Consider the following 13,316-nt stretch of genomic DNA (forward strand, 5'->3'; position numbering starts at 1 on the left):
TTGTAGTAATGCGTAATCTACATTAGCTCTATTGTTTGTCATTGTCATTGTTGTTAAAATACATTGTATTTTAACCGTTTGGTTCAATAAACCATATGATTTCTTGCTTTTGATACTTTATTTGAACTAATTATTATTGCATCATTGCTATTATACATGTACTTTAAGTCATTTTAAAAGCTATTGTTGACTTAAATCTATTTTTATTACCACAAAAAATATATAAATTATAGGGCCCTATGAAATCCGTTTTATTTCCAAATTCAGTTTTTTTTTTTATTAATCAAAAAGCCTGTCTAATTAATTGAATTTTACAGTTTTATCTGTACCAAATTCTGTTTTCCATTATTTTCTGGATTCCATTTGAATTGTTCCATTAAATTTTAATAATAAAAAGCATCTCCAATTAATTATTAATTAAGTATTTTTTCAGAAATACCGCACATTTACATTTTTCACCTAAATAAATTCTGGTAAATAATATTTCTGGTAAATACTCCTTTAAAAATTGTTTTTTGATTATAATTTTATTATCAGTAGACTACAACGTGTAGATATGTTGTCATTCTCACACTATAATATTGAACTTTGATTTCAGTGATTTGTACTATGAGATGGACAGTTGCTTCTTGCAGTCTATGTTGCACTTCACTTTTGCTTTAAAAAAGGATTTCATAGAAATTTGTATTTCATTTGGTTTAATAAAATATTTTTAAGTAAAATTGTAGATTTTTTGCGGGAAATTAATCATTTAGATTAATCAAATTAGTCGATAGATTAATAGAAATAAAAATATTCGTTAGTGGCAGCCCTAGTCTGAGGTTATCTCATACCGGCCCATGCCTACTGCCAAAAATAACGCTACGCTTGATAGTCATCGCATCTTGTGCACCACTAATAAGCCTGCCTTAAACGCACTCCTAAAATTTGAATGCAAAGTTTTTACATTATAATGTGGATCTTTATTTTAAATTAGACAAATATTCAAAATTCTAATCTTTATTTGACAGTCCTTGAAGCGCTACTGTGCAGACCAATCAGTGTATGACTCACACAAAGCACTGTGAGAACGATTCAAAAGAATAGGGACCTGTTGTTCTCACAATATTGAAATGCCATACAGCGATAGGTCTGCATGCCACCGCTTTAAGTCAAACACATCTGTGGAAGTAGGCACTGAAGTGCAGAAGCAGTCTTTCCTCACACTATGACGTCATACTGTAACAGAATATGAATTGTGACATTTTGACAGCTTGGTTTCAAATAAAGGCATTTTTGGACTTTTTGTACAAGAAGAACAAAGAAACCTACAAAGAAACCTACGGGATGTTTTTATAGTACAATGACCTTTTATATTTCAAAAGGAAATTTTATACGTCAAGGAAATTGAGATTGCAAAATTCGTGACCCCCTTGAAACTTTATGGCCTGGTTTCATACGCAGGGTTTAGATTAAACCAGGATTAGCCAATAGTTCAATTAGGACATTTAATTTGTTTTTTATAAACATACCTTAGAAAAAAACAATACTGGTGTGCATCTTGAGACAAAACAAATGCACTGACATATTTTAAGATCAGTTAGTGCAAGTATCTTTCAGTTGAAACAGCTCAGACTTACATTTTAGTCTGAGACTGGGCCTAAACCTTGTTTGTGAAACCGGGAATATAGTTACTATTGGGCTGTAAAAACAATGAATTGCGATTAATCACTACCAAAATAAAAGTTTGTTTACAAAATGTGTGTGTACTATGCATATAAATACAAAAACATTATGTAAACAAACGTTTATTTTGGAAGCGATTAATTGCGATTCATCCATTTTACAGCCCTAGTTACTATTGTAAAGTAAGCAAATATTAAAGAAATTATTATTTTTATTATAAAGTTTACAATACTAAAATGTCTTAATGCATTATAAATCACAAAGGTTACAATTTAATGATCCCACTAAGCCAAGGTTCTTCAACCGGGGATCTGCAGCGGTCCTGCAGGAGGTCCGCCAATAATATTTGATTAACAAATAATTTTTTGGTTAAAAAAAAAAAAAGCACCCTGAAATGAAAGCACAAGCACCCTCAGTTGATAACGTAATGAAATAATATTCCTGGCAATATTCCTCCATTACGTTTTTGAGTGTTATCTCTGGAAAACGTGAAATGTTCCTATTTACAGGGGTGAGAAATGTAGCCAGTCACAGACATATTGATCTCTTGAACGCAATGGCCCATCAAGGTGTTTAAGTTAGTCCACTCATAACTCAAAATTCACAAACAATGACACAATGTAATAAAGAGATTCATTATGCAGTGTAGGAAACTTGATTGATTTTAATGGAATGTGATTGCGAACTATGATGAGTTACAGCTTTTTAGTGATAAAGTGAGTGGTCTTTCAGACTTTCAAGAATATTTAGCTATAATCCTTTAAATAAATAAAAGTATTGTTTTTTTTCATGCTGCTAAAAAGACTGATGGCCAATTACATGCTGCAAAATTTTGGAAGTGACATCTACATTTTGTGAATGTGTCTCTGCTTGACACATTATGTATCAGGACTCCATGTCTCTATCACCTAAGGCAGGGGTTCTCAACCTTTTGCAAGCTGGGCCCCCCCAAAGCTGGTTCATTGCAGTTGGGGCCCCAGTGCCCCCCCCCCACATCCCAAACACCACCTTGCATAGATAGATAGATAGCCCTAGGCTATTATTTTTAGGCCCACATTATTATTATTATTATTATCATCATCATCATCAGTAGTAGGGGTCGACCGATTATCGACCTGACCGATTATTGGCACCGATATTAAGCATTTTTATGATAATCGGCATCGGTCATTTTCAAAACCAATGTGCCGATAAAATTATTTAATTTTGAAACGCGCTATTTGGCTCTGATGCAGCCTGTCGGAACTCACCACTCTGTGGCCTAGAGCAGTCTCCGCCCACCGCGCATCTGATTTGTTGAGAGTCAGGAGTCCGACCAATCAACGTGGAAGACTAAAGGCGCTCTCACACCGAAAGCGCTTGCTAACTGGTGCTGCTTCATCACGCATCAGTTCTCTCTCAAAGGCAGCAGCAGACCTTGCTCAAGTTGCAATAAATTACAATCCACTACACTGAAGTTGTAAAAACCTCAATTTTGTCGATTTATGGTTTCCGAGATGGGGGAAACGCAGGGGGAATCGCGGAATCCAGTCATATGGAATTTACTGTATAACGCGGAGTCACGGAATTAGTCAAAGTTTGGATGAATTAATCAAAAGTAGGTCAGTACACTTAAATCGACTCATGATATGGACTATCTGTAAACATTAAGATGCAAAAAGACTATTTAAATATGAATTCTGCATGTTCGGCGTGTCTCTGTATATGTGAAAGGCACAGACGCGCGGTTTTGACACACACACACACACACTGAAGTGCGCGACGCTTGCGGTGTTTTCCGCATCTGCCATGTCACTAAATGAGGACATAAATACATGAACATCATCCCCAGAACTGCTCTGAGAGTTACTTCATGAGCATTTGACTGTTTTGTTTGAGTAAAACGATCGTCATATCATAAATAGGCTACAGAAACTTAAGAGGTCCTCATGGCAACCCGTCAAAATAAAAGTTCGTTTTATTTACTAATGCTACTACAATTATTACAACTTTTGTTTAAAAGAACAATCACACAATACGCTATTTCTTACATGTTTTAATTTTAATAGTAAACACATTTGTTTGCCAAAAAATAGAGTTCAACTCTCATTTGATTTAAAATATAAATTAAATTAATGTTTTATGCCTTCATTTGCACTGCTCTGTAAATGAAAACTAATGGAAATTACTGTCACATAGGCCAAGATTAAGATACTGTCACATAGGCCAAGATTATGATGACGGCAATTGGGACATTTCAATAGGCTATTGAACCAAGTGAGCCTATAACAGGCTATTAGTGTTATAGTTTCATTAAAATAGTTGCGGTCTTCTTCGCAACTACTACAATGGAGCTATGAAGACAATTAAATTATTTACATGTATTATATACATTGCGCTTTTTAAATTAATCAATTGATGTGCATTAGATGATGAATTGAATAGTCACCTCTTGTAGGTTATGATTTAGTCAACCGAAAATAATTAATGAAGAATTATGAGAGGTTATGCTATTACACATACATTTCTAACATGTAAATTATTGAAGCCAAATACTTACATTTCCCCAAGCTGTTTAGCTGTAGTATTTAGTATTCATAGGCTTAATCATGAAGCACACAGTGGCCCCACTTTTAACTCTCTCTTTATATATTACCCTTATTGTAGATGGATGCATGGGGGAAGACAAGAGTAAGAAGTGCAACCAACACTAGGGAAGGCCGTTTTTGTCAGAGCCCTTGTTATTCTTAATTTTGACATTCATTTTCATTTTTACACCAGACATATATATCGGTTCAATATATCGGTTATCGGTCTACTTGGTCTGTAATAATCGGTATCGGCATTGGCCCTGAAAAACACATATCGGTCGACCCCTAATCAGTAGCGTTAGGTAGGCCTATTATCATTACTAGGCTATTGTTATAATTGGCAGTAGCACCAGACTTCTAATGTGAGCTTGCAGACATTATTATTATTATTATTATGAGTAGTAGTAGGCCTATCATCATTACTAGGCTATTACTATATAATTATATGAGGTTACATGCTTTATTGTTGTTGTTGTTGTTGTTGTTATTATTATCATCAGTATAGGCCTATTATCATTACTAGGCTATTGCTATAATTGGGAATTGGCAGCAGACCTCTGATATTAATTTATGCTTTATTATTGTTATTATTACTAGGCCTAATAGTAGGCATCATCTGCATTTTTTACAGAAGCTTGCAGGTAGGTGATGTTAATGTGAGACCTTGTTAATGTGAGACCTCAGCCTGCTTTGCCTTGCAAAGATCCTCAATTCTTGGCTCAATGTTTGATAAACATAGCCTGAAATCATCCTCGATTTGTGCACGATTGCGGTATTTCGTTTTGAGTGCAGTCATTTTTGAGAATCCTGCCTCACACAAATATGTCGACGCGAAAGGAAGGAGAATCTTAAAGGCGACGTCACAGAGTTCAGGATATTCCTGCATCAATGCTGCCCAGAATGACGAAAGAGGGCAGGAGCTAAAGAGTTCCTTCAGTCTACTGTCACTCTTCAGCTCAATAAGCTGTTCCTGCATATCAATTGATAGCTTGTTTGCTGTGCACACAAACGGATCTCGAACCCACGCAAAAGAGCGATAATCCTCTTTAAAGTATGTCGCAAATTGTTTTCTCATTGCTGACAGGTGCTCAGACGCTGATTGAAATAGGGAGGAGAAATCGTGTGACGTGCCTGCATCAGTGATAAAGTCTGCAAGGCTGGGGAACATGTCGCAGTTCCCTCGACTGACGCGGCCATGCCGGAGGTCTAGTTTTTGTGTGAAGGCGTGCACTTTGTCTGCAAGGAGCAAAATATGAGTTTCGCGGCCTTGCAAAGACAGGTTGAGGCCGTTCAAGCGGTCAAATATATCGACCAAATAGGACAGAGACGCAAGCCACATAGTGTCATCCAGATGCTTCGCCAGATCTGATTTGATTTCTGTCAAAAACCACTTCACCTCCTCTCGCAACTCATACAACCGCTGTAACACCCGCCCCCTGGAGAGCCAGCGAACTTCAGTGTGCAGAAGCAGCTGTTCATGCCTTTTAGCAGCTAGTGCTTCGCGATGAACCATGCAATGTGTCCATTTCACAAGTGGAGCTACTTGCTGAACGCGAGCAGCTAGGCCACGCTCACGCGTGAAATCATTGCCTGCGCACCATCCGTGCATAGGCCAACACATCGGTCCCAAGCCAAACCATTTTCACGGATAAAAATATCAAGGACATTGAAAATGGCTTCTCCTGTAGTGTGCGACTGAAGAGGCCGGCAAAACAGGACATCCTCCTCAATAGCTTTGTCACGCAGATACCTGACATAGGTGAGGAGCTGTGCCTGCCCAGCAATATCAGTGGATTCGTCCAGCTGCAGCGCGTAGTAAGGACTCTTTTTTTACGAACTCCATCAGTTGCTCTCTGATATCATTGGACATGTCTATAATTCTCCTAGCGACTGTGTCATTGGACAGCGGTACTGCACCGAGTTTGGCTGCTGCACTATCACCTATCATTATTCTGCACATGTCTTTCGCCGAGACTCTCATTTTGCCGGCAGCGCTTGTATGCGGTTTACCCAGTTTACCGATTCTTTTGGCCACTACATACGATGCCTCCAAACACTGTTTAGACACAGTGCTGTGCACTGAAATGGTTGCCTGTTGCTGATGGAGGCCATCAAGCTTTCTTTTAAAATATTCAGCCGGTTTATTTTTAATGCCAGCATGCTTTGTTTCGAGGTGCCTTTTTAATTTGCAGGGCTTCATACTGTCGTTTGCCAGCACCTCGGCACACACGACACACTGAGGTCTCAGATCAGCCGTGACTGTAAACCCAAACTGCAGGTATGCTTTATCGTACCTTCGAAGCTTTTTTGCAGCTGGTGGTGCGTCGGTTGGCTTGTTGGTCCTCACAAGAAATTTCTCCATTTTTGTTATGTGTTTTCAATAAAGTTTAGGCAATATGTAACTGTGTGTGGCTATGTTGAGAGACGTATCAGGGGCTAATCAGTAGGGACTTAGGCATGATCTTTAATTAAACCAACAAAATAATTTTGCAGACACTTCAGATTTTATTTTAATACTTAACGATTGTAGTGTGTGTGTGTGTGTGTGTGTGTGTGTGTGTGTGTGTGTGTGTGTGTGTCTTAGTCGCGTGGGTAGTTTTAGCGAAGTGTAGCTACTGCCTAGCAGTTAAAAAAATTACTGGCTAGGGCTGAGATTTGATCTAAACTTAAACAAGAATGTTTGGGGTTTAGTCTTTAAAAAGACTGTTGGGGTTTTGTAGTAAAGGCCTATGTAAATCGAGATTGATAACAGACTAGCGAGAGCTGGCACAAGCGAACTTGGCAAGAGACTAGACTAGAGTGAATGGAGAGCTATGTCGTGAGTCAATTTAAATGCAGTGATTTATTTTTGTGTGAGAGTGAGTGAACATTTACATTTACGGGAACGGCGGCGGCCATGCGCATGCGCGATTCATTTGCAGCCTGGACGCGGAGGGGTGTGTGTCTCCTCTCTGCTCTGACTGCTGCGCGAGGCTACTGAGAGACTGACCGCCTGTGAGTGCTTTTGGACGGGAGAGGGGCTCACGGCAGCACCTGCTGCTCGTTGAGCACAGTAGGCCTAACTGCAGAGTGATTCGTGCTTTCGAGTCTCCAAACACCACAAAAGTCTCCAAAAACACCAGTAAAAGTCACAGGATTTGTCACTTTTGACAAAAAAAAGTCGCCAGGAGGATGATTTGTTTGTGTTATAATCAGTGCTTGAAGTGGGGGAAAAAGGTGGCGGTACTCTTTGCATTGGCAAATCATTACATTTTTACAGTGAAAAACAAAACTTGGAGATATTGCTGTTACAACAATTTATTGTTATTTATTTATTAACAACAAATGTATTTAAACATGTTTGTGTGTGCGTGGCTGCGTGCGTGCATTTCACAAAAACTAAAGGAAAGCTTTAACTGTAGCCTATATTCTGACTAGTTTATTCGTTTTTTTTTTTTTATATATATATATATATATATATATAAAAATAAAACTAAATACGACCTCACGTTTTATACGTTTGCAGCCTCTGCAACTTCCGTCCGTCATAAAAATTAATTCGGATGCTTCGATTTTCTCCATTTTTCACATCCGTAGCAAATATTTTGAGGGGTGTTTTTGAGAATTGAGAGCCACCAAATGACGAATATGAAAAAACGAATACAACAGTTTCGGACTCAGTCAGGGTGCAAGGACCTTAAACTTGAGGCTTGCGCAGCTTCTCGAGGAGAAATCAAACAAATGAGCGCCGTTTTCTAAAGTCTATGAGCGCAGCACACACAAATAAACTAAATTGACATACTGCAGTTAAATTTAAAAATGTGGTGTTTTTATATTTGTAACATTTGAATACAGTTCAGCAACATACATCACACGACCTGACGACCAAGAGAGCTGACAATTGACCATCACTTAATTTACCATCACCTCACGATTGAAAATGTGACACTGATTTCATATGACAGTTCAACAAACAAGTTAATAATATTAAGTCACTTACATTTTTGATGAAATAATGACTGTTTTGGTCTATTTTAGCAGCGAAAATAGATCCGATGAATCCAAACAAAGATCACAGCATAGTGCATCTCACAGCAACACTCAATCGTGTTTTGAATGATTCAGTGTTTTGAACGAATCGGTTGAGTCAAAGATTCAATGACCCATGCACAAACATCTGTCTCATTCTTGATGAATCGGCCGTTTGAACGAATCGTTTGAATGAACGACTCAATGACTCGCTTAATAAAACCGCTTATCACCTGCATTTGCGCTCACTATTGACAAACCAATCAAATTTGTTCAAAACGCTTTTTTTTTAAATCAGTCCAAACACATTTAAATTTTTATTCAGGAGTTATGTATATACAAAACTACAACTTTTTATGACAGTAGTTTAGTGATAAAAAACTCTCTTGGCAGGTCTTCCAGCCAATTCTATTAAACCTCTACAATTAATCCAAAATGCCGCTGCAAGATTAATCTTTAATGAGCCGAAAAGAACGCACGTCACGCCTCTGTTCATCAATTTGCACTGGCTACCAATAGCTGCTCGCATTAAATTCAAGGCATTAATGTTTGCCTACAGAACCACCACTGGCTCTGCACCCCTTTACCTAAATTCTTTACTTCAGACTTATGTGCCCTCTAGAAGCTTGCGTTCTTCAAGTGAACAACGAATTATTGTACCATCCCAAAGACACAGAAAAACACTTAAGGACTTTTTCATTAACTGTTCCCATCTGGTGGAATGACCTGCCCAACTCGATCCGAGCAGCCGAATCCTTACCCATTTTCAAGAAACGGCTAAAAACTCATCTGTTCCATCTTTACTTGACCCTCTAACTCTAACACTATCTATTCTAATTGTATTTTATCTATGTCTTTTTATTAAAAAATAACAATAATAATAATAATAATTATCTGTACTGCGTTAGGCTAACCAAGACTTGTAATAGCACTTGCACGTTGTTGCTCTTTTGTTGGTTTTGATTGCTTCTTATGTCCTCATTTGTAAGTCGCTTTGGATAAAAGCGTCTGCTAAATGACTAAATAAATAAATAAATAAAAAAGAATTTGCTAATTTTTTTTTCAGTTTTTTTCCCTCCCATCCTGTAGCCTACTCGCGACCCCCCGCGAGAGTGTCCACTGACCTAAGGGATACTTGCCCTGAAAAACGTTGAAGACTGCTGCACTAAGCCATATTGCAATTTCAGTTTTATTTTATTTAATCATGCAGCCCTACAAAACATCCACACAAGGGATGTAACGGTATGAAAATTTCTCATCACGATTATAGTGACCAAAATTATCACGGTTATCAGTATTATCACGGTATTGTTCAAATGTGCTGGAGATGTTCAAAAAGTACCAATACATAAATCACTTCAAGTTTTATACTTAAAAATCAAACAGCAAATAAAATGACTTTTTGTTTGCATAATCACTAAAACAATAACATTACCAATGAGGTCTGGATTTTAAATGACAACTTGACTGACACCAGTTTAATAGCATGTTCAAATAAATAATGTAAATGTCCAAATAAAGCTTTGAAAAAGTTTCATATAAAGGTAAACCTCACATTTCAGCCTTTAAAGAAAAGAGTTAAGTCAAAATGATAATTGATTAATAAGGGGAAGGGGAGAGGGGAATTGGTGTGTGCAGCCAAGTATGGTGACCCATACTCGGAATTGGTGCTCTGCATTTAACCCATCCAAGTGTACACACAGTAGTGAACATACACCCGGAGCAGTGGGCCACCAATGCTGCGGCGCCCGGGGAGCAGCTGGGGGTTCGGTGCCTTGCTCAAGGGTCTCACCTCAGTCGTGGTATTGAGGGTGGAGAGAGTGTTGGTTATTCACTCCCCCACCTACAATCCCTGCCGGCCTGAGACTCAAACCCACAACCTTCAGGTTACAAGTCCAACTATCTATCCACTTATCTGCTCCATAAATAATTCTATATAGCTTAACTGAATTGTTTAAATGTGCAGAATCCACATAAGCTTGTTTTTCATCAACCGGTTAAAATTTACAGCAGGTCATGCAAATTTGGTCCGTTTTTTGGCCAGACAGAAACTGCACACAGGCTGAATGTAAATAAGTGTCTGTAAATCCACTCTCTGACAGCAGGTGACGCTTTATATGGAAAAGCTGAATTACAGCTGATTCCTGTGAACTCCGCGAACAAAGCAGTATTGTGTTTAAGAACACTTCCTTTAAGTATTACATGGATCTAAGATGAAAACAAAATGCCATCGAATCGTTTCTGAAGACAGTCAGATCCTTCAGAGGTACATTCATATAATTAATTCAGATATATTCATTTGTATAATTCCCTCAGCACTCTTTTAAAACCTCCCAGCTTTTCCGCCCTATTTTCACTCAGAATGAAACTACTCTGCTGCCGTGCGCTCGTGAGACTGTTACACTCTGCTTTATGCTGGACAGTATTTATTTATCGTGAGTTGTTCAGATCGCGGTAATCGAATACGGTTTTAATGATAATTAAAATATGAAACGGTAATACTAACAGTGGGGAATTTTATCATGATTTATCATCAAACCGGTAATCGTTACATCCCTAATCCACACCAAGGGATGATAAGGTTCGGTTTACTATAAACGCACCCACAGACTGCTGCTTTAAATTCTCAAACTCATTCATAAACCTGGAAAAAATGTAATCCAAGGGAAGGAGAATCTTTGTTGTTCAACTTCACTTAAAAGGCCTTTTCACACTTTAAATAGTTAATCCAGGGTCATTCTAAACCCCAGGTAAACAGAATACTGGGTTATTTTGCTTCATATTTCACACTGCTCATAATTTACCCAGGGTTAACTGTTACTTTTTGGTAATCATAAGCAGACATTTCACACTGTACATAACCTTGATTAACATTCTTAATGGCATATACAATATTTGCGATGACACTTACTGGACTAAGGCAGTACACAACCTGTTAAGTGTTAGTGTACATAACAGCTTGAGCATCCTGTACTAACTTTTACTCAAATTGACTTTACTGTGGACTATAAATAATTAGACTTTCTTCTTCACTCCAATTCATTCCCCTCAACTGCGGTTTAGTTACTAAAGCTTTAGGTACTACGCTTTAGATACTAAAACAAATCACACTTCCAATTGTGCTGTTAGTCTAAATACCAGCACAGCCTTAAGCTTTTTACAACCAAATTACAGCCATGCTAATATTCAGTACAACAGCACTCAGGAGTGTGACTTTGCTTAAATAAACAATGCCAATACAGCTGAAACTGTGTGACATGTGTAAAGCCTAATGGTGTGAAATAAATTATAAATACAAGACTAACCCCAAGTGTTTCTACATCCAAGGGCAACATAATGACCTACATTTTATTTTAAGGAAAACCAGAGCCACTAGCCATGCAGCTAACACACTCCTTCTTTATATATGTAATACACAGCTAAAGCTAACCAGCTTGTAGGAATGTGTATCAAAACGACTTACTGCCCAAAGACAAAGGGCGCTGGGGGAGAATTATGAAAACATTTGCATAATCACAAAAATCACAGTCTTAACGATTCCTATAACGTTAGCCAGGCGCGAGCTTGGCCGCGTCTCAAAACATAGTAAACTGCCACGCGGGTCTGATAGCAGTGAATCGAGCCTTACAAAGCGACGCAAACCCCACCACGATGTTTCAAAGCACCAACAAGCCGAGAAGGAGACAGGGAAGCCGCGTAGACCCAAAACAGCACAGTTTTACTCGCATTTCCAGGAAATGCTTTGTTTCCTACCTCCGGTTCCGTCCGAGTTTTCGTTTAAACTGCCTGAAGAATCATGATGACTGCCCACACAGCCACCCATGGATGTTTTCATGCGCCTCTTCCCCCCTCGGACCCGCTCTGTTTCGGTTTCCCCCGTCCTCTCTCTGCTGGGATATAGATTGACAGGGCGCGAGCATCAGCTGGAGAGAGGCGGGTTGGGCATATGCACACGCGGCTGTGACTCAAAACCTAGTGAGCTGCCTGTTCACAGCGCAATCGGAACGCGCATTTATGAGGTTTCAAAATGCCTTTCTAGGTAGGCAGCTTACTATGTTTTGAGACGCGGCCAAGCTCGTCTCTAGTACACACATGGCAAAGGATTTGAATATGATGAACAAACATAGAATGCAGTGCCTTCTGAATAGTAGGCTGTTTTTTTAAATGTCAATGAGTCTTGTATGACATAAGAAAGGTCTGGCTAGTAGGACACATTAGAAAGCATATTAATTTCTTACGTGCAGTTTTTCCACGTTATTGTTTTATCATGAAATGCCGTTTTTAAAATGGTGTTTGAAGTACCTGTCAAATTGATTTGTTGAACATTATTTCCATCCGCTTCCATTTGTGCTATTTTATAGTTCTGATTATTTTTTGTTATGAAAATATGGAAAGGAAAAATAAGTGTAGGCAGGCACTTTTTTAAAACAAACTGGGGCACGTTCAAGCTCAGACCAACGTTTTGCTACGGTTTCCGGGTTGAACGACATATCCTGGAAACGGTGTGCAACAGCTTGCAACGGGATTTGAGATAGGTTTTCTCTTGTTTGGTGGGTGTGTAAAAAGTGCCAGCCCAATCAGCAGCAACATGTGGGTCATTCTGTGGAAATGTCAATTTTTCTGTCCCAAGCCTTTACAGAAATATTACACTTGAAAAACACTTTAGGGTTAAAAAATTTTCATATATACATTTTAAAATAAAACAATGAGTTATTTGAACAATTACACCTTCTTAAACCATCAATGTGGCAATATTTGTTTTTAATTAATTATAAAGAATTCCAAGTACCACAAAACTGCTTGTCCCCACTGCCATACAGAGGGAAAGTGCTTTATTTTGAGGTCAAAACAGGTTTTTCTACCATTTAAAATACAATAATGTATTCATAACTATATGATGTAAATGACATAAAAAAACTAAATACCAAATAAATATTATGAAATATATAATTAAAGTAGTGATCCCCTGGAGTTGTGTCACTGCTGTTAGCATTTAACAAAAATAATTTATTTTGAAATAAAAATCACACTGATGACATCTTGACTTCTTCCTATTTCCTGAAGATCTATGAA

The 13,316-nt window shown here is 38.2% G+C and overlaps 1 pseudogene across 1 annotated transcript in view; it reads right to left on the reverse strand.

Annotated features, from left to right (window-relative positions):
- Nucleotides 1-12,172, reverse strand: part of LOC306862578 (ubiquitin domain-containing protein 2-like) — a 113,107-nt pseudogene extending 100,935 nt beyond the window's left edge. The window contains exon 1 of the transcript XR_013786083.1: nucleotides 11,997-12,172. The product of XR_013786083.1 is annotated as a ubiquitin domain-containing protein 2-like (transcript). The remainder of the gene's footprint in view (nucleotides 1-11,996) is intronic.
- Between the last annotated feature and the right edge of the window lie 1,144 nt (nucleotides 12,173-13,316).

Source organism: Barbus barbus, assembly GCF_936440315.1.
Source record: "Barbus barbus genome assembly, chromosome: 43".
NCBI lineage: Eukaryota > Metazoa > Chordata > Actinopteri > Cypriniformes > Cyprinidae > Barbus > Barbus barbus.